A 25,454-nucleotide genomic window follows, 5' to 3' on the forward strand; every position below is an offset into this window, starting at 1 on the left:
AGTGGGCAAGTCACACACTTGAGAGACTGTGGCCATGCACTCCCCAGGACAGTCCACAGGACGTGTTGCCTCCTGCAGAGCCAGTGGGCAAGTCAACCACTTGAGAGACTGTGGCCTTGCACTCCCCAGGATTAAGAGCATAGGGCATGTTGCCCCCTCCAGAGGCAGTGGACAAGTCACCGACTTGAGAGACTGTGGCCTTGCACTCCCCAGGACAGTGCACAGGGCATGTTGCCCCCTCCAGAGGCAGTGGACAAGTCACCCACTTGAGAGACTGTGGCCTTGCACTCCCCAGGACCAAGCACAGGGCATGTTGCCCCCTCCATAGCCAGTGGGCAAGTCACCCACTTGAGAGACTGTGGCCTTGCACTCCCCAAGACCTGCATCACAGGGCACGATGCCCCCAACAGAACCAGTGGGGAAGTCACCCACTTACCCCACCCTCCCGAGGCTGAAGATCACAGGGCATGATGCCCCCTTTAGAACCAGTGGAGAAGCCACCCACTCACCCCATCCTCCCCAGGATGAAGATCACAGGGCATGATGCCCCCTCCAGGACCAGTGTAGAAGCCACCTACTCACCCCATCCTCCCCAGGAAGAAGATCACAGGGCACGATGCCCCCTCCAGAACCAGTGGAAAAGCCATCCACTTACCCCATCCTCTCCAGGATGAAGAGCACAGGGCATGATGCCCCCTCCAGAGCATGTGGGCAAGTCACCCACATGAAAGACTGTGGCCTTGCACTCACCAGGACCACGCACAGGGCATGTTGCCCCCTCCAGAGACAGTCGGCAAGTCACCCACCTGAGAGACTGTGACCTTGCACTCCCCAAGAACTGTATCAAAGGGCACAATGCCCCCACCAGAACCATTGGGGAAGTCACCCACTTACCCCACCCTCCCCAGGATGAAGATCACAGGGCACGATGCCCCCTCTAGAAACAGTGGAGAAGCCACCCACTCACCCCATCCTCCCCAGGATGGAGATCAAATGGCATGATGCCCCCTCCAGAACCAGTGGAGAAGCTACCCACTCACCCCATCCTCCCCAGGAAGAAGATCACAGGGCACGATGTCCCCTCCAGAACCAGTGGAAAAGCCATCCACTCTCCCCATCCTCTCCAGGATGAAGAGCACAGGGCATGATGCCCCCTCCAGAGCATGTTGACAAGTCACCCACATGAGAGACTGTGGCCTTGACCTTGTACTCCACAGGACCCAAGCAAGGGGCATGTTGCCCACTCCAGAGCCAGTCGGCAAGTGACCCACTTGAGAGAATGAGGCCTTGCATTCCCCAGGACAGCGCACAGGGCATGTTGCCCCCTCCAGAGGCATTGGGCAAGTCACTCACTTGAGAGACTGTAGCCTTGCACTGCCCAGGACCAAGCACAGGGCACGTTGCCCCCTCCAGAGACAGTGAGCAAGTCACACACTTGAGAGACTGTGGCCATGCACTCCACAGGAAGGTTCCCAGGACATGTTGCCCCCTGCAGAGCCAGTGGGCAAGTCAACCACTTGAGAGACTGTGGCCTTGCACTCCCCAGGATTAAGAGCAGAGGGCATTTTGCCCCCTCCAGAGCCAGTGGACAAGTCACCGACTTGAGAGACTGTGGCCTTGCACTCCCTAGGACAGCACACAGGGCATGTTGCCCCCTCCAGAGGCAGTGGGCAACTCACACACTTTAGAGACTGTGTTCTTGCACTCCCCAGGACCAAGCACAGGGCATGTTGCCCCCTCCAGAGCCAGTGGGCAAGTCACCCACTTGAGAGACTGTGGCCTTGCACTCCCCATGACAGTGCACAGGACATGGTGCCCCCTCCAGAGGCAGTGGGCAAGTCACCCACTTAAGAGACTGTGGCCATTCACTCCCCAGGATTAAGAGCATAGGGCATGTTGCCCCCTCCATAGCCAGAGGGCAAGTCACCCACTTGAGAGACTGTGGCCTTGCACTCCCCAGGACAGCACACAGGGCATGATTCCCCCTGCAGGGCCAGTGGGCAAGTCACCCACTTGAGAGATTGTAACCTTGCACTCCCCAGGACCAAGCACAGGGCATGTTGCCTCCTCCAGCACCAGTGGTGTTGTTCCATCTGCCGGTTGAGGTGCCCCCCACCCCCCGTCCCACTGAGGTGCCTGCCTATTTTCAAACTGTTGCCCTTGCAGTGTTCTCTCTGTGTTGTTGCAGGAGTCAAGTGGGGCTTTGGACTTTGTGATGTGGCCCTGTGGCCCATGAACATTGAGGACTGGGCAGTGTCCCTTGATTTGTAAATATGTATATACTTTTAGATTAGATGCACGTATTACTAATTTATTTATCTTATTACACTCCCTTTTATCTAATGTTGTTGTCCTTGCATTTTTCCAGAGGGGTAACAGGGTGTATATGTTTTATTGCTGCATCAGCTTGTGTGTATTGTGTTGGGGGTGGGGGTGTTGCATGTTGCGTGTGTGTGTCACTCTCTTTTTCCTCCCCCCTCCCCTGTGTGCTATGTGGCTGTACTCACTGTGGTCGTCTTCGCCGTCGTTGGTGTTAGTGGTGGAGCAGGACGTAGAACAGCATTGGGAATATCTGCAGTTGAGGCTCCTTGCCGGCGTGGTTCTTCCCTGAGTCTCCACAGGTGAGTCATTTACCTTCTGTGCAGTGTCTCCGCTAAGCTTTTGATGTCATTGGTACCGCACACGAAAAGGTGGCGGATTGACCTGTCATAATACAGTGGGCGGAACATTGGCTTCCGCCTGGCTGTTGCCGGCTACCGCTGTGGTGCCTGTTGATTCCGCCCTCGTGGTCGGTGTGGTAAAGTGGCTATCTGAGTTCTTTCTGCCATGGTCATAATTTGGCGGTATTTACCACCAAACTGTTGGCGGTATTTTATGCCATTTTATCATCGACCACCAGGTTTGTAATGAGGGCCTTTATATCCTTTTTACAGTGATATTAAAACATATACTTTTTGCATCGTAATCGTTTTGACCTGCATCTTATCAGATAAATATTATATATTATATTATATATAAGAAATCATTCCAGGAATAAGGCTGCATCCTGATTTGCTAAGGGGTTGTGAGGTACCTTTCCTTTTTTAATACATTTGGTATGCATGAGCCATTTTCCATGGTATTAATGGTGTAAGAAAAGATTTATTTGGTACCTAAGGTTTTTAGATATACTAGACACCAGAAGATACTAAAGGGGTTGCCCCACTTAGTGAGTTTGACATGGCCTTTGTTTGTAGTTTTAAATGCGTTTTTGACTTGTGTTCTTGGCTTACAGAATTCATATTACACAAGTTTCTTGTCTGTCACCGTGTGACTAATTTTAGTCAACTAGCACTATTTCTGCATCTATATGTAAAAACGTATATCAAATAAATGAGATCCATGTACGAGATTTGTTGGTTGTTCTGTGAGCTGATTTGACTACTACATTGATTGAAAGGGAGACTTAACAAGTCCCAAAACTGCATGGCCTAACCCAAGGCAGGGGGGTTAAAGTCTCTCATAGCATTTTAGCAGCCGGATTGTGAAGCGATCCGGCTGCTAAAATGCCCACTAAATACCAGGGATATTATTTTTTTTAGGAAATTGGCATAAGGGGAGTGACCCCTTGGGCAAGGGTCGCTCCCCAGGGGGGCATTTTTTTCAACCTCTAGGCGCCAGGGATCTTTTTTTTTTTTTTTGAGATGGGGATCGACCCCTTAGGCAACGGTCGCTACCCTAGGGGGCAAATTATATTTAGGCCATTTCTTGATTGGCCTATTTTTATGATGCCAATCTGCCCCCAAGGGGGGCAGAAAACACTAGACTCCAGGGAGTTCTTTTTCTAACGCGAATTTCACGCAAGGGGAGCGACCCGTTAGGCAAGGGTCAATCCCCTGGGGGGCAAATTTATTTATTTTAGGCCATTTCTGCCCCCCAGGGGGGCAGATCAGTCTATTTTAATCAGGCCGATCTGCCTCCCCAGGGGGGCAGAATCTACTATGCACCAGGGATTTTTTTTTTTTTTTTTACAGACGGGGAGCGACCCCTTAGGCAAGGGTCGCTCCCCTGGGGGGTGCAAATTGTATTTAGGCCTACTTTTATTCCAGGGTGGTGTGCTTCACAGTCACCCACACCATTTTCTTACCCACAATGCCCTGCAAACCTCCAATTTTGCTGGAAATAACAAATTTTTCCCACATTTTTATGATGGAACCTTCCGGTATCTGCAGGAAACCACAAACTTCCTACCACCCAGCATTGTCGCATCTATACTGTTAAAAATTCTGCTGCACTTGTCAGCCTAAAAATGTTTTTTTTTCAAACTGCCCTTTTGGACCCGCTTTGGTTCCCCCTCAATTTCAACATGTTTTTGGCTCTTCTCTGTCACAAGCACTTGGCCCACCTATACAAGTGAGGTACCATTTTTATCGGGAGACTTGGGGAAACGCTGGGTGGAAGGAAATTTGCAGCTCCTCTCTGATTCCAGAACGTTCTGTCACGGAAATGTGAGGAAAAAGTGTTTTTTTGGCCATATTTTGAGGTTTGCAAAGGATTCTGGGTAACAGAACCTGGTGAGAGCCCCACAAGTCACCCCATCTTGGATTCCCCTAGGTGTCTAGTTTTCAAAAATGTGCAAGTTTGGTAGGTTTCCCTAGGTTCCGGCAGAGCTGGAGGCCAAAATCCACAGCTAGACACTTTGCAAAAAACAGGTCTGTTTTCTGTGGGAAAATGTGATGTGTCCACGTTGTGTTTTGGGGCATTTCCTGTCGCGGGCGCTAGGCCTACCCACACAAGTGAGGTACCATTTTTATCGGGAGACTTGGGGGAACGCTGGGTGGAAGGGAATTTGTGGCTCCTCTCAGATTCCAGAACTTTCTGTCACCGAAATGTGAGCAAAAAGTGTTTTTTTGGCCAAATTGTGAGGTTTGCCAAGGATTCTGGGTAACAGAACCTGGTGAGAGCCCCACAAGTCACCCCATCTTGGATTCTCCTAGGTGTCTAGTTTTAAAAAATGCACAGGTTTGGCAGGTTGCCCTAGGTGCTGGCTGAGCTAGAGGCCAAAATCTACAGCTAGGCACTTTGAAAGAAACACATCAAATTTCAATGTAAAAATGTGATGTGTCCATGTTGCATTTCTTGTCGGGAGCATTAGGCCTACCAATGCAAATGAGGTACCATTTTTATCGGAAGACTTGGGGGAACACAGAATAGTAAAACAAGTGTTATTGCCCCTTGTCTTTCTCTACATTTTTTCCTTCCAAATGTAAGACATTGTGTAAAAAAGACATCTATTTGAGAAATGCCCTGTAATTCACATGCTAGTATGGGCACCCTGGAATTCAGAGATGTGCAAAAAACCACTGCTTCTCAACACCTCATCTTGTGCCCATTTTGGAAATACAAAGGATTCCTTGATATCTACTTCTCACTTTTTATATTTCACCAAATTAATTGCTGTGTGCCCGGTATACAATGAAAACCTGTTGCAAGGTGCAGCTCCTTTATTGGCTCTGGGTACCTAGAGTTCTTGATGAACGTACAAACCCTATATATCCCCGCAACCAGAAGAGTCCAGCAGACGTAACAGTATATTGCTTTTGAAAATATGACATTGCAGGAAAAAGTTACATAGTAAAATGTGGAGAAAAATTACTGTTTTTTTACCTCAATTTCAATATTTTGTTATATTTCAGCTGTTATTTTCTGTAGGAAACCCTTGTAGGATCTACACAAATGACCCCTTGCTGAATTCTGAATTTTGTCTACTTTTCAGAACGGTTCAGCTGTCTGGGATCCAGCATTGGTTTCACGCCCATTTCTGTCACTAACTGGAAGGAGGCTGGAAAATGGGGTATGTCCTAGTAAAATGACAAAATTGTGTTGAAAAATTGGGTTTTGTGATTCAAGTCTGCCTGTTCCTGGAAGCTGGGAAGCTGGTGATTTTAGCACCGCAAACCCATTGTTGATGCCATTCTCAGGGAAAAAATCACAAGCCTTCTTCAGCAGCCCTTTTTTCCACATTTTGTTTTTGTGAAAACTAAATTTTTGCTGTATTTTGGCTAATTTCTTGGTCTCCTTCAGGGGAAGCCACAAAGTCTGGGTACTTCTAGAATCCCTAGGATGTTGGAAAAAAAAGGACGCAAATTTGGCATGGGTAGCTTATGTGGAGAAAAAGTTATGAGAGCCTAAGTGCGAACTGCCCCAAATAGACAAAAAAAGGCTTGGCACAGGAGGGAAAAAGGCCTGGCAGCGAAGGGGTTCAGAGAACCTCACACATGCATCATTACTCTTTATCCAGAAGCATAAATACATATCCATTTTCAAGTAAGCATCAAAATGAATACATATTCAAATGTGCGGAAAAGAATATGTGCAACAAATGTCAAAATCTGCAAGCCAAACAGCAGATTTATTGAGTAGCAGGAAAGAAAGCTTCTCGTTTCTCCACTTCCTTTTACTAAAGATGCTCGAATATTATCTAATCTAAGGTTTTACTAATTGCATGTTCCTTTTCTGAATTTGTTGTGCCTTGATAGTTTTTCCTTCGTGTTAATTAAAGTGGTGTCTGAAAAGTTCAAAGCCGTTTGTCATTTTAGCTCTCCCAATTTAGAAGTGACTGCAATAGAATGTCTAGTGTACAGTAACTTTATTGCATAAAAATTCCTTTTTCCAAATAATATTTTCTGCAAATTAATATGCCTAGTACCATTACATTGAGAAAATAATTCCCGAAGAGACATGATGTGCCTCATCATGGTCTGGCAGGCTACAACTATAGAAGTCAAACTTTCCGTTGCTGCACGATTCATAGAGCTGTCCATGAACCTGTAACAAGTTTACCAACGTTCTGCTATGGGCCCAGAAACTAACTCTTAGGTCGCAGTAAAATGCGGAGCGTCTAATTCAAAGAAAAATTGAGGTTCGTAGAAAAAACTAAAAATAATATGGGGATTATCTTGTCAAATGGACCATTCTCTTCTCTTTCTGGACTCTTCTGTTTTACACCTACCAGTAGGCTATTCGCACCCTGTTCTTCAGGAACTAAAATCCGTGGTTATCCACATCTGCTTACACCTAAATAGCCTTTTCATGTTCCCGTCTTCAGCATCTACATGAACTAAAACGCACGCTCATCTAAATCTGCTCCTGCCTTAATAACACTACGGGGGTCATTTTGACCTTGGCGGACGGCGGAGGCCGTCCGCCAAGGTACCGCCGCTGAATGACCGCACCGCGGTCAAAAGACCGCGGCGCCCATTCAGACATTTCCTCTGGGCGGGCGGGCGCTCTCCAAAAGAGTGCCCGCCGGCCCAGAGGAAATGCCCCTGCAACGAGGACGCCGGCTCAGAATTGAGCCGGCGTAGTTGCAGGGGTGCGACGGGTGCAGTTGCACCCGTCGCGTATTTCAGTGTCTGCTTAGCAGACACTGAAATACTTTGCGGGGCCCTCTTACGGGGGCCCCTGTAGTGCCCATGCCATGGGCATGGGCACTGCAGGGGCCCCCAGGGGCCCCGCGGCACCCCCTACCGCCATCCTGTTCCTGGCAGGAGACCCGCCAGGAACAGGATGGCAGTAGGGGGTGTCAGAATCCCCATGGCTGCGGAGCGCGCTCCGCAGCCATGGAGAATTCACAAGGGCAGTGGTAAACCGGCGGGAGACCGCCGGTTTACCCTTTCTGGCCGCGGCTGAACCGCCGCGGTCAGAATGCCCTCGGGAGCACCGCCAGCCTGTTGGCGGTGCTCCCGTGGTCGGTGACCCTGGCAGTCACCGGCCGCCAGGGTCAGAATGACCCCCTACGTCTTAATCTTTTTTTCTAATATCATGCACCAGCGCAGAAGATTTTCAAGTCTTTACAAAATAATAAGCATAGTTGAAGAGTGCACATTGAACCTGGGGTGTGACATCTGTCCATTGACTAAAGATACCCAATGTTTATTAAAGGGCAAATGATTTCAGCAATCTTCGAAGTATGTCCTGTATTTGTGCATGGCTACTAATCTATTACTGTTGAGTCAAGCAAGATACTTGGTAATATTCTTCTTTATAATGCTCATATTCTTTTTTTCTTTAGGTTTTTGTGAATTTAAGTTTGTGTTAAGTTTATATTTTCATACTTTTTACTGAGGCACTGAGAGCTGGCAGTCAAAAGGTTCTGAATATGAATTTGCTATTACACCTAAAACTAAATCAATTGCATGTGCATTACACACCGCCAGTTTTTGTCTTCCAGTAATATTTGTAGAGTCCTTTTTTCGACTAACCCATGCAGTGTGCTTTAGCTAACTAAAATGCCTTACTTTTATCGTTGCACATGAAACCGATCAGATCATGACCTGCTATGTCCTTGTTTAAAAAAACAATACATGCAGTGATATGTATTATTAGTCTTCTTGATAAAAGCATGCATATGTCCCTAGGTTGTCTCACTCTTCTGTTAAAGTAACTGTTGTAAATGATGATGCAGGGTAAGCAGTGGTATAGGTGAAACAGGATAAGATGTATCCACAGCGTAGGAGTCTCAGGTTGCAGGTAGTAGATGCAATGAAGGTAGCAGAAAGGCCCCACCTAGAGCAGCACCCTTGATGCTCAGCCCACACATTCCAATTGACAAATACTCAAACCATGCAGTTTGAGTAAATGTCAGTTGAATTACCTCACAGTCACACTGGCTGAGCAGCAGGGGACATATAACTAGGGAGAAAATGCATGGCATAGAAATGAGGATACCACACACCTCACTTCATGTTGCCCCCTCCAGATCCAGTGGGCAAGTCAGCCACTTGAGAGACTGTGGCCTTGCACTCCCCGGACCAAGCACAGGGCATGTTGTCCCCTCCAGCACCAGTGGTGTTGTTCCTTCTGCCAGTTGAGGTGCCCCCCATCTCCTGTCCCCCTGAGGTGCCTGCCTATTTTCAAACTGTTGCCCTTGCAGTGTTCTCTCCGTGTTGTTGCAGGAGTCAAGTGGGGCCTTGGACTTTGTGATGTGGCCCTGTGGCCCATGAACATTGAGGACTGGGCAGTGTCCCTTGATTTGTAGATACGTATATACTTTTAGATTAGATGCACGTATTACTACTTTATTTATCTTATTACACTCCCTTTAACTATTGATGTTGTCCTTGCATTTTTCCAGAGGGGTAATGGGGTGTATATGTTTTACTGCTGCATCTGCTTGTGTGTATGGTGTTGGGGGTAGGGTGTTGCATGTTGTGTGTGTGTCACTCTGTTTTTCCTCCCCCTCCCCTGTGTGCTAGGTGGCTGTACTCACCGTGGTCGTCTTTGCCATCGTTGGTGTTCGTGGTGGAGCAGGACGTAGAACAGCATTGGGAATATATGCAGTTGAGGCTCCATGGCGGCGTGGTTCTTCCCTGAGTCTCCACAGGTGAGTCATTTACCTTCTGTGCAGTGTTTCCGCCAAGTTTTTGATGACATTGGTACCACCCACGAAAAGGTGGAGGATTGACCTGTCATAATACAGTGGGCGGAACATTGGCTTCCACCTGGCTGTTGGCGGCTACCGCAGTGGTGCCTGTTGATTCGGCCCTTGTGGTCCGTGTGGTAAAGGGGCTGTCTGAGCTCTTTCTGCCATGGTCATAATTTGGCGGTATTTACCACCAGACTGTTGGCGGTATTACTGCCACTTTATCACCGACCACCAGGGTTGTAATGAGGGCCTTTATATCATTTTTACAGTGATATTACAACATATACTTATTGCATCTTAATTGTTTTGACCTGCATCTTATCAGAAAAATAGTATATATTATATTATATATAAGAATTCAGTCCAGGAATAAGGCTGCATCCTGATTTGCTAAGGGGCTGTGAGATACCTTTCCCTTTTTAATACATTTGGTATGCATGAGCCATTTTCCATGGTATTAGTGGTGTAAGAAAAGATTTATTTGGTCCCTAAGGTTTTTAGATATACTAGACCCCAGAAATACAAAGGGGTTGCCCCACTTAGTGAGTTTGACATGACCGTTGTTTGTAATTTTAAATGCTTTTTTGACTTGTGTTCTTGGCTTACAGAATTCATATTACACAAGTTTCTTGTCTGTCACCGTATGACTAATTTTAGTCAACTAGCACTATTTCTGCATCTATATGTAAAAATGTATATCAAATAAATGAGATCCATGTTCGAGATTTGTTGGTTGTTCTGTGAGCTGATTTGAGTACTACATTGATTGAAAGGGATACTTAACGAGTCCCAAAACTGCGTGGCCTAACCCACATCAAATAATGGCCCATATTTATACTATTTGACGCAAAACTGCGCTATCGCAGTTTTGCGTCAAAAAAATTTGCGCCGTCTAACGCCATTTGGATGCGCCATTCAGGCGTCAAATTTATACTTTGACGTACGGCGGCGCAACCAACAGGTGGGAGTCATTATTTCGTGACGCAAACAGCGTCGGTCTGTCGTAAGGGAAACCCACGTAAAAGGGACGCAAATCACTGTGGGTCGATTTACGACAGCGCAATCGTGAAAACGCCGTTTTTTTTCACGCTATTGCGTGACATTTTAGCGCGAAAACTGCAATTACAGGAGAGGAGACCCAAAATGGATCCCAGATGCCCCAACAGACCCCAGGAGGATGAGAGCAGACCAGGACCCAGCCAGGAGGAAGCATACAGGAACCAGGACATGTTAAAGAAAAAAAGAAAGTGTCGCTTCAGTGCAGAGGAGCAGGAAATCCTGGTGAAAGAGGTGACGGAACACCAGCACCAACTTTTCATATCCTCAAAATTGCCACTCAGTAGGAGAGAGGCCATCTGGAAAGAAATTGTGGACAAGATAAACAGTGTGGCTGAAGAACGCCGGACAGTCACCGAGTGTAAGAAACGCTGGCATGACTGTAAACGTAGGACCAAAGAGAAAATGGCCAGGAACAGGAAGGCAGCAATGCAGACTGGAGGGGGGAGTCCAGCACAACAGGAGGCTCTGGACCACATGGAGGAGATGGTCGCAGCCGTCATCCCGGAGGAGATCATCACAGGGATACAAGGACTGGACAGCGCAGACTACCACGACACTATGCACATGCAGGGTAAGTCGCATGGGGAATTACAATGCAATAATGGGGACTGTAAGCAGGGGGGGGATACCTACTACACAATGCATGTAACTTAGCACATATATGAAGTGGCATGGGGAAAGGGGCACGGCAGGGGGGAATGGCCAGTACTGACCATAGCCGGGGCACGACAAAATACTGCCACCACTACAGTCCCACGGGGACATCCTGTAATTACAACAAGAGAGCCAAGGGAAACCAGTGACAGGTGGGAAGGACACTACCCTGAATCCACATCCAGGCACTTGTTTTGCACAAACTATTCCCCATCAACTAGGTCCCTACCTGTAATGCAGTAGCAAATACAACAACTGCATCTTAACTGCCACCACAGTTGACAATAACACCTCTCATCTCTGGGCAGCTATAGTACCAAATGGCAGGAACCCCACCCTGGAACATACATTCCTAAATTAGGGGGTGAGGATGACATCTGCAACTACTCCTAGAAATAAGACAAAGGTACCAGTACACTTAAATGCCGAATGTCCATAACTGACACATACATAAGCCTAAGTAAACAGCAATAGGAGCCACACAGCACTAACGACACACACATGCTGCATACGTCAGGGTCCCTCACGTGCCTGCCTAACAATGCTACATCACAAATGTCATACTGCTCAGACAACAACATTGACGAGGGGACACAGGCAACTGGTCAATGAAACACATCTGCACAGTCTAACCAAAAAATAGGACATTCATACGCTAAACAGGCCAATCCAGTAAGACACACATGAGACCCCATCAGATACAAACATCAACAATGTTTACATCCATACCACATCCTAACATTGACATACATAGGTCATGCCACCTAACATGTACAGATCATGCAATGTGAATAAAAAGTGTATGGTGCAGGGCCTGTGAGGCAAGTGTGCTGGCAGGGCAGTCACAACACCCACAGTCAGTCAAAGTGTAGCGTGGCAAGTGAAACGTATACTTTGCGCAATAGCCTCAGGCTGGAGGCCTTTGTGCATCTTACCCTGAATGTACTTATACTCATTTGCTCACATCTAAGTGCCTCAGAGCACTTTGCACTAAATGAATCTCATTGCCCTTCCTATCAGTTAATGTAGCAAATAGTCAGTCCTAAGGTGTTGGCAATTAGTCAAATCACCCTGTTTTGCCTACTTCTGCACTGGAGTTTTCCAGAACATATTCACTCTGTGGCCCAGTCAAGGATACCGTCTGGTTCGTTGATGATAGATGTGGTAGGGGTTAAGGTTTGCCATTCCTGCGTAGGGAAACTTTGCCATCACAATGACATATGTCTTTTAAATTCACTTCCTCGTCCCAAGACACGCATGGGGGAGTTTACAAACAGAAAATCACATCTAGATGCTGCCTGCCTTGCTGCTGATGCACAACCAGATCCCAGCCCATTCCTCTGATATGAGGGATGATGTCTCCCCTGTGATTCAGACAGCCAAGCTCCAAACTTAACATGCAGTGCTATATATAGAACAAGCAGAGGGAGAGTAGAAACTGTTAGGCACCATGATAGCTGTGTACCAATGTATTACTCTCCTGCGGACTATTTCAGTTCTAACTGTGTGTATTGTTTTGGTTATTGGGGCTCACACCTAAATTCCTACAAGTCAGTTGTACAATGAAACTTCATATCAAACAAATACTGTCTGTGTCATTTGTGTATGGGAACATACCGGAAAAGATAGAAATGTGTAGGACCTGAGTGACCACCACTTCCCTGAGAAGTCCCAAAGATGTCATGGGCTTGGACTTCTAAACATTCCTCTGTTGTGGGAGACCAGAGGCACTGCTAGTCTGTCTGAGCTAAATAGAATATCTGGGTGACCGAGTTATTTACAAGTGGGCCAAACTTAGTCCCCCACACAATTAGCTATCCTGCTGCCTAGAAAGCCAAGAATCACATGTAGGATAATGAGAGCCCACCCAAACAAATGTCCCTCCATAACAATAGTGAAACACCGAGGGAGGAGTAGGACAAAAAAATGCATATTCCGAAATAATTACAAATCAACACCTAGAGATGACCTGGCAGGCATGTCTGATAGCTCCATATCATATATGTGACACACAGGTGGGCCATAGGCCTACAACAATGCCCTATGACAGACAGCAGATACCAAGACAAAATCAGAGTACAAAGTTAAGGCATCCAAAGGCTTGTATCTTAGTGCTAAATGATCTCAACACAGACACACTAATTGTACCCTGTTTCTTTGCAGAGGAACACGGATCTCCTGCCGATATGCCTGTCCATGAGTTCCCTGATGACATGGATGACGAGAACATCAACCTCACACAAGAGACCATTGACATGGTCCTCGAAAGCCTCCAAACCCCCCCTTCAGTAACAAGGAGGAGCCAAGAAGAAGCAGCCACCACAGTAGAACCACCCGCCACCCCAATTGTAAGACCTGCCAGCTCCAACACAGCTGAGGACTCTGACAACACTGGCACCAGCTTCGAAAGAACAGTCGTTGGGGTCCAGCGGGAGCTGGCCAAGGAGGTGCGGGTGGGGATGCAAACTATGGCAGCCAGCCTTGAGGGGGTGCGTTCGTGCATGCTGTCAACTGCTGATCAGGCAGCTGCAATGCAAGCCAGAACATCGCTGTTGGAGGAACTTTTAGTAACACAGAAGGCAATCTGCACAGCTGTCATCCAGTTGACCAAACAACTCCAACAGCAAGCCAGTCAGCGTGTGCACGAATGCAACATCGAACCCCTCAGGGCAGACCTGGCTGCCTACCATCGGGATGTGGCTGCCATTCTGAAAAACCAGCACGCTCTCCTTGCTGCAGTACTGCCCTTCATAACTGGACACGGATCAGCCCCCGGGATGTCTGCCTCCATGTCTTCTGACACTGAGGTGTGTGTTGCCCCTTCAAAACCAACAACAACAAGGACACACCAGGCAACACACACATCAGAAGAAGAAGACATGGAACAGATAACATTCACTCGCAAGAGTACCCGGAAGCCCTAGTCCCTGCACCATGCCCTACTCTGACCAAGGTCCTACGTTTTGACACATGCCAGCCTCACTCCAACTACCCTCAATGACTGTTCGGCAATCTACTGTTTAACTTGTCCACATTGGCTGTAAATGTTTCTCTCCTACCATTTGGCAATTCCTGTTCCTCTGCACCGTCTGTGACATCACCCCAGCATGTCAGGAGCATCATCCACACCCTGTAAATAGGATCACCATTTAAGAATGCACCAGAACGGACTCACCTAACATTGTTAATGGACTTTTTGCACTACTCCACCTAAAAATAAATATCACTTGCACACCTATTGTGTCTCTGTGTCATTTCACACTTCAACTGTGCAGTACATAACTCCAAAGTGGCTGTGTGGCAACCATGTTGATTCTCTATCCTACTGTCCTGATTTCATGTATACTGAAACATCTGTGCAGTGGCCAGGATTGCATCATAGCTTTACTAGACTGAGGAAAATAACTGATGTAGGGACTAAGCACACACAATCATGCTGTGTTGGACAGAATGAGGCCCCATCCATAGCTATTCTAGACAACTAATGGTGGATGAGAAATGTAGGCACCTTGCGATACTAAAACAATACATTATGCTGTAAAATGAAAGGAATGATAACCAAATTACACTGCATCAATCACCCTTACAGCGTATACTACCATGAAGGAAAGTCATGCTCAAGCAGTACACACATGATGTAGGTCAGCAATGACAGCAACAAGACAAGAGTGTGAACAAATACTCATCTACAAAGCTCTCCCTGAACTTCACAATGCTGTCCGACCTATCTATTTACCTACAAAATCAACTCTGGAAGTACTCTTTGTGAAGTAGGATATTTACCAACCCCAAATCTTGATGATCTATGCACACTACCAATGGTGGTTCTCCCACATGGTGGATACTTACCAAGTTAGCACACGGGTAGCTGGCATGTTAAACCTCAATAGCCTGGGGATAGCGAGCATAGGACACAAATGTCATACTAAAACTTTCTGCTACACTGATGTCAAGGCCATGAAAAGGTAGCACCTAACGCATCAGGTAAAGGGTTAACAAAATTTTTATTTCCAATAAGTAAGAAAAGAGGCAACTAAGGGAAAGATAAACCTACACTAATCTAACCTGACTACTACTAACCCACAACTGTCCCTAACTAACCTAAGCTAAACTTACTCTACACATGTAACGAAACGATCTAAACATCAACCCCCCACCCACCATTATGAGACAAGACACATGCAGGACAACACTTACTAACCTACACACATACTACACTATCCTAAACAAACATATATTTTTTTGTATTTTTTTTGTTTTTATATTTTTTTTTATATATTTTTTTTTTTTTAAACAGGAATCCCAACATTGCCCCCCACCCACCCACCCACACAAAAAGATAAGATATAAAGAAGAAGGACCCCCCACCCTCTTACCTAACACTAACTAAGCTAATTACCTACACTTATCCTATAACTAACCCCCCAAACCCAACTAACAGTATGAAATAGGAAAGAGGTGAGAGGGGAGGGGTAAAAGTTCTGGAGGGCAAAATGTCTACTGATTTGGCCTCCGTACTGTTCGCCGGATGGAGCGCACCTTCTTTTTCACCTCAGCCATGTCCTCCGTCAGGGTGTCAACTTTTGCAATCAACCTGTCCAATTTCCTTGACAATGCGTGGAAGTCCGCTGGGTTGATCGGAGGGTCAGTGCAGGTCTGGGTGCCGGTGGAGGTGGATTGTGTTGGTGGAGTGGTGTGGGCACGGGACTGCCCTGCTCCCACCACACGGCTGGGTCCAGGTCTGGATGAGGATGCCTGGTCCGTTGCTGGGTCCACTTGGCCAGACCTGGTGGATGTAGTGGCGGGGGTTGTTGGGGGCACCGTTGGGGGAGCCTGCGGTGTGGCATACCACACCCCGGAGGCCCGTTCCGAATTGTATCTGCGGGCCATCCTCCGATACCCACACTGCACCTGCAGGATGTGGCTGTACCTCATTGCCCGGCGCTCAAACTGGTTGCGAGCTGCGGCACTCAGGTTTGCAGCTGTGAAGGGAAAAGGCAAATATTGAGCATAGAATTTACAGTGGGTTGAATACCACAATGGGTAATTTGTCCATTACTAGCAATGTATTGGTTGCAGCAATTGTTACAACATATTTCACGGGAAGGCTCAGAGGAAGTACATGTGAATCATGCATACTGAAGGGCATATCACATATAGCATATCCATGTCTCTACATGATGGATGACATCACCCTAAACTACTCCTACAATTCATACCTAAGCCATTATACATTATGGCACCAGCTCGTCCGCATACTGACTTCACTACATATGTCATTCTATGTGATAAGAATCACACTCCTCACTCAATGGCATTTCGAAATAGTTGTGTGCTAAGATTGAACCCCTGGCCATGAATCATATGTCGACACTATGGGCCAGATGTAGGAATTGATGGGAAATCAACTAGCAAATTGCAAAGCTGAACGGTGTCTCTGACACCGTCTGCGAGTCACTATGGGGTCCCTAAATCCCACCTCATGAACATCAATGATGTGGGTTCCAACTTGCACCACCTTAGCAACTATGGGCACTCACGGGGATGGAGGCCTGCTGGGAACAGCAGAACTCCATAGACGTGACTGCTTTTAAATGAAGCAAGTTATTTTTCACCAAGTGTAGGCCCTTTATCTGAAAGGAAAATGAGCTGCGATTTGTTTAAATTCACAACAATTGATTGTTCGTAATTTACACAATAATTATTGCTCCCCTAGACCACTGGCTGTTTTGTGCAGGAGTATTTTGGTCCACTCACAAAGGTGAAGGTTCACAATGAGGGCCCCTTCCAGTCAGCAAGTTGGTTAGCATCCACTTCAAGTGGATGATAACAGCTACTCACTTTGCAACCACGTACTCGTTAGCAAATGGGATTGCCTAACACTGTGATTTGCAAGTAGGGCTGGTAAACTCCTTTATTTTTTTACTTTAGAAAAGCATTTTGCGAATATGTACATGACCACCAAAAACATTTCGGATTAGGAAACAGACGTTTGCAACTCACTAACATCAAATTATGCTATTTGCAATGTGGAGACATTTTGCTACATCTGGACCTAGGTACAAACTCAAGTCACAAAAGGTGTTAAGTACGTGTAACATACTGTTTGCTACAGTCCTAGGTACCCTGTTTCACAGTAACATCCCAGTCTTTGTGGGTGGTGTGGGAAGAACAAACAACAATCCCATGATCAATGCACAACCAGGAGTGTACAGAAAGTTCAACAAGCATGTGCCTTCACACACAACACCTATGAAGGGCTAGCAACACGTTGGAGTCAGCCCAACCTTGTCACATCCCAGGTCCACACATGTCAAAATGATATGACTTAGCCAAACATAACATACTATTAGTGAGGCATGTTTTACAACACACACAGAGGAGGTAGAACACCCATTCACATGATTCAACAGAACACCTAGGCCATTGCACTCAAGTCACACACACTTCGAGGTCACCTTGTGGAAGTACATGCCCCCGGAAGATCCGACCTACAGTGTACACAGTCCATCCTCAACTAGGAAGAAGCACTTGTCATCGAAGCCATGTGCCTAAGCTATCTGGGAGACTGTCAGTCTGATATGCTGACTCAGTTAATGGCAAGTTCCTGACCAAGTCTAACATTGACCAGTGTATTCAAAATGAGTCATGCTATTCCCAATTGTCGCACTAATTGAATGACCTACTGCCCCTCAAAGAGAGATGACTAGGTATTGCTTTACCGAAACATTATTCCAATTTGATATCACACCAAAACAACAAAGCCAATGAACGGCCAGCACATCATATCATGAATTGTCCTGAACACACAGTAATCCATCATGCTTCATTTCCAAACAATGTAAATAGCACTTAGGCAACACTCACTGTAGGTATCGGGGTCGTCAAAATGGGCTACCTCACCAACGGTGTACGGGGCTGGTCCACCTGTAAAGCATGAAAGGAAGATTATACTCAGACTGGGTGAACAGACAAATAATTTCTGTTACAATGACAGTGTGTGAATATTACATGGTAATGATACACTTTCACACATGCTCATCCTGCCTGGCTGACTTTGTATTCTAGATTATCATTGGATGAGTCTCCTGCTCCAGTGACACACCCTACTACACTCATGCAGTGGCCAGGACAGTCATGTGTCGTCCAAGTTACTCCTCCATTAGTAGGCCCGAACAATCATGTGATCCATACATCTCAGCATGTGCATCCCAGAGAGAAACATTCCACAACTGGTTCCATGAGGACTGCATGACCACTCACAATCAAACAGGCTATGTGGACAGGTTCAACACACAGCAACCAGACACACATGTGACATATGTGTGGACAACATGACTAACTTCATGTGACGTGAAGGCAACACACAGGTGTTGCATCATCATGTGTTTGCAATTTTCGGTCTAGCTATGGCGTCTACACATGTAGGTATGTTGTTTCTACATGACGTACTCACTGGCCATTATGACCAGTAGAGTACAAATAGAGCAGTTCACGTGTTGCTTTTCAGACACAAATGCAACAGTACATTCCATGCAGCTACAGCCATCTGGTATGTGTTGCAAAAATGAGGCATCGGCCTGGTAGCATAGGTCTTCATACACACCCGGCAACAAATACACATTTGGACACATATGTATACCTTTGTAGCGCAGCATTTGCATCATTTTGTGACGCAGAGAGGGGGCTACTTAGCAAAATACAAATAGATGTTGCATTTTACTGCTGTTATTGGGTGTACATGTGTAGCAAAAATGGGGATTTATGTGTATGCCCATGGGCCTAGGTTTCCCTAGTATAACACGCAGTCAGCTACTTATTTTGCAGATTGGCTACCAATCATCACATGTTCACGCACACATTCCTATTATTCCCATGTAATTGATTATTACTCACCAACATAGCCACCAATCCGGAGTCCCAGGTGGTCCAGCAGGTCCTGTTCCCTGCTGATCAGATCTGCCCAGCGGTGCTTGAGTTGATGGATATTCCTCAGACTCCCGTAGACCCGGACCAGGTGATGGCGCACCTTCTCCCAACGGATTTTCCTCGCCTCCGTGTGATACCCCTGTATCACACGGCCCCCAGCCTCCAGCATCAGTGGGAGGAAATGGCTTACGAGCCATATGAAGCCCCCCAATTCGTCCTCACCCATCCTGGACAGGCGAGGCCTACCTGACATGATGCGAGGTGTAAAAAAGTACCAAAGAAAAATGAAAGAAAAAGTGGGAAATGGGGAAAGGTAGAGGTGTGAAAGAAAAAGAAGAAGGAGAAAAATAGCCCAACTAACCCCCCAAACTATGCTACCCACAACAGACTCCCACAGACAATACAAACTACCACAGGTATAGACAAAACAACACTAAACAGACTGAGACAATGTTTGACAACAATAAAAGATTGACACAAAGACAAAATACAAGGCACACAGGACACTAAAGCAGTAAAACACAGGACAACACCTTTCACACAACCACACAGTCTAGATAACTCTGAGACTGCAAAGTGAAAGTGAAAGTCAACTCCCAGTACAGATTTGGTAAACAGGATATCCTATTACATCACTTCCTGCATAAAATGGCCGCCGTTTTTATTTTCGCGTAATGCGTCATATTTTCACGCATACACAGATGTGCGTCATATTTTTTTGACGCATTACAGTGCACATGATGCGGAGTGTAAAAATATGCTATGAATATTAATATTTCAAATTGTACATGAGATGACCAACATATTGTGCATGTAGCGTCAATTTCACCACGCATACATCATGGGCGTCGTTTTTTTTACACGTACAGTGGTGAACATGATGCGGAGTCAAAAAATATGATATGAATATTAATAATTAATACTGTACATGAGATGACCAACATATTGTCCATGTAGCGTCATTTTTACCACGCATACATCATGGGCATCATTTTTTTTACACGTACAGTGGTGCACATGATGCAGAGTGAAAAAAAATGGTATGAATATTAATAATTAATACTGTACATGAAATGACCAACATATTGTCCATGTAGCGTCATTTTGACCACGCATACATCATGGGCGTCATTTTTTTTACACGTACAGTGGTGCACATGATGCGGAGTGAAAAAAAATGGTATGAATATTAATAATTAATACTGTACATGAAATGAGCAATATATTGTGCATATAGCGTCATTTTGACCACGCATCCATCATGGGCGTCATTTTTTTTACACGTACAGTGGTGCACATGATGCGGAGTGAAAAAAAATGGTATGAATATTAATAATTAATACTGTACATGAAATGAGCAATATATTGTGGATATAGCGTCATTTTGACCACGCATACATCATGTGCGTAGTTTTTATTACACGTACAGTAGTGCACATGATGCAGAGTCAAAAATATTGTGGATGTAAATAATAATTTGAAGGTGAAATATCAAGACACTTTTGGATACATTTGTATCTGACTCTGCATTGTGTGCACTCATGTACATGAACAAATTATGACGGCCATGCTGTATGCGTAGAATATGGAGCAAATTTATACAAATGTCTTCATGTGTTTAGCTTTGGAAAGGTGATTTGTCATGGTAAAACGGTGCGATGTGAGACACATTTGTGTTTGTATATGACAAATGTCCGTACTTTTATGTATAGACGGCCTTCACACTGTGATGTTTGGGATACGTTAACTAATGTATTGACCATATTTGACAACATATTTGGTGTAATTGCTGATGGCTATTTTGAAATGAGGTTTTTGATACCATTATGTATTCCGTCTCCAAAGTGTCCCCACCTTTATGATGGGGATGCTTTTATCTGTAGTCCTAACAGGGAGTGGGAGAGTCACTTTCAGTTTTTAGGGGGCTGACCATGTCCCATTATGATTTTGTGTTTCATATTTGTGTAGGACTTGTGACAGGGAGGCCACACATGTGCCTTATGCATGTGTTTAGTTCACAAGTACATGATTCCTGTATGTTTTGGGGGTGGTAGAGGTGGAGTTAGGCCCCCAGCACCCTAGGATTTGACCATCCAGAATAGCTACTGTATCCATGGAGTATTTTTATCATATCCTGGCAAACCTGCAGCAGCGGGCGAATGTAAGGCCATATGGTATGAATGACTGTTGACCATTCATTCATCTCATTAGCCCATTTGACGTTTGCAGTATTGATGATTTGGAGCTAAGTTGCATACCATTTTCATATGACTAAGGGGGTCATTCTGACCGCGGCGGTCGCCGCCCGCCAAGCGGTTCCCGCCGAAAGACCGCGGCGGTCATTCTGGCTTTCCCACTGGGCTGGCGGGCAACCGCCAAAAGTCCGCCCGCCAGCCCAGCGGGAAACACCTTTCCCACGAGGACGCCGGCTCAGAATGGAGCCGGCGGAGTGGGAAGGTGCGACGGGTGCAGTTGCACCCGTCGCGAATTTCTGTGTCTGCAAAGCAGACACTGAAATTCTTTGTGGGGCCCTCTTACGGGGGCCCCTGCAGTGCCCATGCCATTGGCCCCGCGGCACCCCCTACCGCCATCCTGTTCCTGGCGGAAGACCCGCCAGGAACAGGATGGCGGTAGGGGGTGTCAGAATCCCCATGGCGGCGGAGCGCGCTCCGCCGCCATGGCGGATTCTCAAGGGGAGCGGGAAGTCAGTTTCTGGCCGCGGCTGAACCGCCGCGTCAGAATGCCCATCGGTGCACCGCCAGCCTGTTGGCGGTGCTACCGCCGACCTCCGCCATGGCGGTAATTACCGCCAGGGTCAGAATGACCCCCTAAGTTTGCAAGACTCTCAGCGTTCACGATGTGATAATGCGAAGATTGTTTTGCTTGTCTGTGTCCCTTTCTGCATAAACTGGTTTAGTGTCATGTTACAATCTTCCTGCTAGGTTCAAACTGGGACACAACTGTGATGGTCTACTTTCAAATATTAGGTTGGTTGTATGACATATGTGTACATGTGTGTGGGAATGTGGATCCAGTATGACCTGTCTGTGTGTATGTTGTCACTGTAACTTCAAGGTCTCCTCCTGAGTTAGTGGCAGCTGATGTTGTTGCAATTGTGTATTGCTCACATCATACACTTGAGAGAAGCCATTGATGACATGTTCACGTACACATGGATGGTCCCACCCTGTCTCTGAACACGTGTGATGTGACTTTCAAATGATCTCAAATTTTGGGCTGGATGAGAGACTGTTTCAGTTGTTTGGATCCGGCATGTCTAATTGTCACATTTGTACTCTTGTTGGGCTCTGTGTATGGTAATGTAACATGTCACATCCTACCCTCTGTGCATACAGTTGTGATGTTTATTTTTGGTGTGATGAATTTTAATGGCATTCTTGATCAATGAGACGACATTCATCTTCAGCTATTTCAAACTAAAGGTGGTCAGAAATGAATAGGCCAAAGCATGATGTGGTGTTTGTGATCTGTGTTTATTTACAAGTGTGGAATACAAGTGATTATAATGACTTAAGTAAAAAAATTGTTCACAAGCTGTTGGCGCCTACGCACTCCTGCTGCGGTGTTAGGTTGTTCCCCCTCCTGTTGCAGGCCAGCATCCTCCTCATTATCATCCTCAGGCATGTCTGGGTCCGGTTCAAGGAGGGGAATGTTCCTTTGTACACAAATATTGTGTAATATGGCACAAGTGAGTATGATTTTGCATACCATCTCTGGGGAGTATAGTAGGCTTCCGCCAGTGATGTCAAGGCAGCGGAACCTTGACTTTAGGATCCCAAAGGTCCTCTCCACAATACTGCGTGTCCTCTTGTGGGCGTCATTGTATGCCCGCTCAGCAGCAGTATTTGGGTTCCCATATGGTGTCATTATCCAAGGCTGGATGCCATACCCCTGATCAGCTGAAAGAGAAACACAGAATGGTATCAATTAGATGTAGGAGGCACTGTTGTACGTATCTTTGATGGCAGTAGTTGTGTTGTGTTGTCTGTGACTATTTTGTGTACTAATGTGACAACCTATGGTTGTTGGTGGAAACTTTGGCATTGTTTTTTTTCCTTGGCTGAGCAAGTGTTTGTTGTCTAACTGTTTGTCAGCAGGATGTATTGGTTTCTCAAGTACAGTGTGCCCTCCCTTGCATTGTGACTTGTGACACAGGTGTCCGTGTGTCCTCACTGGGGGTGTGATGATAGTTCCATGCAGAGTTGAAACATGAAAGGGTATTAGAAACGTCCATATGAACATAGCCATGCCATCCCATCCCTTAAAAGTTATGCATTGTATTAGTGTACAGGTTATTGTGAGACTTCCAATTTGCAAGGTGACATTTAGGCAACCACAGTCATGAATGTCTTCACACTAAGCTGTGGAGTAAATTCAAATGTGTGAGAGGTTCAATGGTGACTTGTGACACATGGCTAGTGATGTGAGTACCTCAGTGTGTCCCTGTCTAGGTGTTGCTATTGTGGTGTATGTGTTGTTTATCCTAGAGGGTTTCTGTGCAGTGAGTATATAAGTAAATTTTTGTCCTTACCAACAAGTAGTCCATTGCCATACCGTCCATCCTGGAAGTGTTGGTTGATGGTGCAGTGACGGAAGATGAATGCGTCATGTACACTCCCAGGATATTTAGCCACAATGTTGCTGATCAGTCCTTGGTGATCGACTATGGCCTGCACGTTGATGGAATGTGTGTGCTTCCTGTTGCGGTAGAGGTGTTCACTCGCAGCAGGTGGCACAAGGCGTACGTGTGTGCAGTCAATTGCACCAAGGACGTGCGGAAAGCCACTGATGGCGTAGAACCCCTGTTTTGTTTCCTGCTGCTTCTGCAGTGTGTTAGGGAAGCAGATGTGGCGGGGTGTCAGTCCAATGATGGCATCCAGTACTTTAGGCAGGAATGCGGAGAAAGATGGTTGTGAGATTCCACCAACCAGGGCACCAGTTGTCTGAAAGGAGCCACTTGCCAGCAGGTGAAGTACGGCAAGCAGCTTTGTTTCTGTTGGGATAGTGCGTGGAGTCACTAAAGTGGGGGCCAATTGCTGTTCAATATTTGTCAGCAGCTGCTGAATGGCCTGCCAGTTCAACCGGTACCTCTGGATGATGTCTCGTTCCCTGAGGCCATGCAGGGTTGTTCTTGGGCGGAATATCCTCTCCTGCCTTCTGCGCTGTCTTTGGGGTCCCTGCTGTTGTTGTTGTGGCTGCTGTTGTTGCTGCAGGGCTCTGCGTCTACGTGCACGTTGAAGAAAAAGCACCTCCATGTCTCCCTGTTGCTGCTCTGCTGCTCTGCTGCTCTGTTGTTTGTTCTGTGTGTTCTGATTAAGTACAGGTGTGTTTGCCCCATTTTAACGCCTGCCCTGACCCAGGCGTTAAAATTTCACGCTATTCGTGCTTTGCGCCATTTTTTTGCGCCGCCTGCCACGCGGGAGTGATTTTTGCCCTGGAGCATAAATACCACGCACCGCTATGTGCGTCTGTTTTTAGACGGGAACGCCTTCCTTGCATCTCATTAACGCAAGGAAGGCGTTCACGCCAAAAAATGACGCTATTTGCCCATACTTTGGCGCTAGACGCGTCTAACGCCAAAGTATAAATATGGCGTTAGTTTTGCGCCGAATTTGCGTCGAAAAAAACGACGCAAATTCGGCGCAAACGAAGTATAAATACGGGCCAATATCTTTTTAAATTGTTACAATTAACCATTGCTTTTTTATGTTGTACACCCGGTTCATGTAGAGTTTAAAAGATAGTTCATATTGTGGTTAAGAGAACCTCACACATGCATCATTGCTCTTTATCCAGATGCATAAATACATATCCATTTTGAAGTAAGCATCAAAATTAATACATATTCGATTGTGCGGAAAAGAATATGTGCAACAAATGTCAAAATCTGCAAGCCAAACAGCAGATTTATTGAGTAGCAGGAAAGAAAGCTTCTCGTTTCTCCACCTCCTTTTACTAAAGATGCTCGAATATTATCTAAACTAACGTTTTACCAACTGCATGTTCCTATTCTGAATTTGTTGTGCCTTGATAGTTTTTCCATCGTGTTAATTAAAGTGGTGTCTGCAAAGTTCAAAGCCGTTTGTCATTTTACCTCTCCCAATTTAGAAGTGACTGCAATAGAATGTCTAGTGTACAGCAACTTTATTGCATAAATATTCCGTTTTCCAAATAATATTTTCTGCAAATTAATATGTCTAGTACCATTACATTGAGAAAATAATTCCCGAAGAGACATGATGTGCCTCATCATGGTCTGGCAGGCTACAACTATAGAAGTCAAACTTTCCATTGCTGCGCGATTAATAGAGCTGTCCATGAACCTGTAACAAGTTTACCAACTTTCTGCTATGGGCCCAGAAACTAACTCTTAGGTCGCAGTAAA

Source organism: Pleurodeles waltl, chromosome 4_2 (genome assembly GCF_031143425.1).
Source record: "Pleurodeles waltl isolate 20211129_DDA chromosome 4_2, aPleWal1.hap1.20221129, whole genome shotgun sequence".
Taxonomy (NCBI): Eukaryota; Metazoa; Chordata; class Amphibia; order Caudata; family Salamandridae; genus Pleurodeles; species Pleurodeles waltl.